We start from the raw sequence: 2,768 nt of genomic DNA on the forward strand, positions 1-2,768 counted from the left end.
AAAAATGAAAACAGGAATTTATCTAAACCAAGTACAAGTCTATATAATTATTATTAAGCTTATATTAAAATCAAATAAAAATGTATAATATAACAAAACAATATAATATAAAAAATATAAAATAATACCAATAAATTACAAATTACATATAACATATATAAAATTACTATATATATTTATGTTTTAATTAAAAATTACGTGCCATTGCTTGCCAATTATTTTATTAGCAGCTTAATTTTTTTTTAAATTATTTTTAATTAATATATATTATTGTTTTTCATGTAAGACTTTCTCTATTATTTAAGCAAACAAATCGGAAAATTGTATATAAAAATTAAAAAAACAAAATTACTTTTAATTTTTACATGTAAATTGTTTTATTTTTAAGCTAATTTAAATTATATTACATAATAATTTGATAATAATTTACATAAAAAAAATTATTTATAAAATTTAATAATAATAATTCTATTATTTAAACAATTTTTTCCTAAAGCACACAATCAAAATAAACTTTAAGTTGTTCCTATTGTTTTTAATTTATTTTTAATATTACTTTATTATATTAAGTAACCTAATTTGTTATTATATTTTTAAAGAAAAATTTATTTATATTGTATAATAATGTTAAAAAATACAATTTGATATTGAATAAAAAATTTATTTATATAAACATTAAAAAGAACTTACAAATAATTTTTAAAAATGAAACAATAACAAATAAATAGAAAACAATAGTTAAATACAATTAGTTTAAAATAATAAATATATTTATTTTTTGATTATAGTATGAAAAATGAAAGGAATATAAAAATTAAAAAGTAAACATTTCAAAATAAATAAAATCATTGTTAAAAATAAAAATTTCAGTTTGTTTTATTTTTTCTTTAATTATTAATAATTGTTTATTCTAATATTGAATTATTTATTACGACAGTTATGGTATTTTAGTTTTAATCATGTATTAATAATTAATTAAAAGTAATTATTTTGTTTTTATTAACTAATTATTAATTTAGTTTTCTTATATTTATTTGTGCAATTTTTTTGCAGTTATTAGTTTTATTATTTTAATAATTTTTTTTGAAATAATTATATATTAAATCAAATTTCTTATTTTAATTCTTATATCATTTTTTATTTTGTTATTCAATTTATAATTTTTTAATAAATAATACATAGTTTTAATAAATTTTTATTATTTAATTAAATAAATTCCATTACTTTTTTATGCAGTTGAATTAATTATCTTGATTTAAATAGTATATTATATATAAAGTTATTCGCCAAAAAATATTTAATTATCAATAATAATTGCTCATAATTATTTTCACATCAGTATATATATATATATGTATATATATATTATATATTTAATATATTTATAATTTTCATAATTTATTACACAAAAAATATTATATGATATTTATATATCATATAAATTTTCATATATTTAAGTTTTTCAATTTGCTTTTATTCAATAATTATAAAAAATTATTTTATCTTTTAAATCTATTCTAATGGAACTCATTTTTTAATTAATATTTATATATATATATATATATATATATATATATATTAAGTTATAATATATATAACTCGCGATTTATTACACTCAAATCATTTTTATTTGGTATTAAAATATTAAATTTAATAGTTAATAATTATTTAATTAATTTTTAGTTAATATTTTAATTTATATTCATTGAAATAAGTTACTAAACGCAATATCTTATTTTTATTTTTTATTTTGTATTTATTTTGTATTTGTATTTATTTTTTAGTTAAATTATATAAATATATAAATTTTTTAAATTTGCCTATTTTCGAAGGTTGTTATTTAAATTTATATTAAATTTAAAATAAAATGTTTTTAATAACTATTTTTTAATATAGTGGTTTGAAGTTTATTATCAGAATGTATGATTCTTTTAAAATCTTTTGCATTTCTGAATTTTTTAAATATCCCTTCTTTGTTTGTTTTAAATTATTAAAAAATTAAAAGTTTTTGAATATAAAAAATCGAAATCAAACTAAAACAGGAAATACTATAAACCAAATACCTCATATACCTCCTTAAAACGTTTACCTATACACTTAAGAATTTAGATATAAGATCGCAAACGTTTTATATACAAATAATTATTGCTAGAAAAAATTATGTATAAATAAATATTACTAAAAGAATAGTAAAAAAAACAAATTTTTAATAATTTTTATAAAAAAAAAATTTATAAGATTTTTAATAATTAAAAACCACAACAAATTCAGGCATCAATAATCATATATTTCATATTAAAAGCAATTAAAAATAAACAATGTAGAATATAATAATAGCAATAAAAATATAATAGAAATATATATCTGATTTACAGGAATGAAATAATCGATTTTCAAATAAAATTTTATAGATATAACATTATTAAGTAAGCACGGCATAAGTATATAACACATACTTATAACATCTGAAAAAATTGTCTGGAACTTTATCAACCCTCTAATTTATTTAAACTTTACTTTCTTTAGTTAATATGCTGCTTTTTTGTTAAAGTTTTAAAAATATATTTTAAGATAATTTAAAATACAGATTACAAAATTTTTTTTTCAATATTAGTTTTACATATATATAAATATAAACATATATGATATTTATAAAAAAATTTCTAAATTGTGTAAATAATTATCTCATTAGAGTAATGCAAAAACATAAATATATTACATATATACAATACATTGAATATTTCCTTGTAATAAAAATATATTTAAAT

Source organism: Teleopsis dalmanni, chromosome 2 (genome assembly GCF_002237135.1).
Source record: "Teleopsis dalmanni isolate 2A chromosome 2, ASM223713v2, whole genome shotgun sequence".
NCBI classification, from domain to species: domain Eukaryota; kingdom Metazoa; phylum Arthropoda; class Insecta; order Diptera; family Diopsidae; genus Teleopsis; species Teleopsis dalmanni.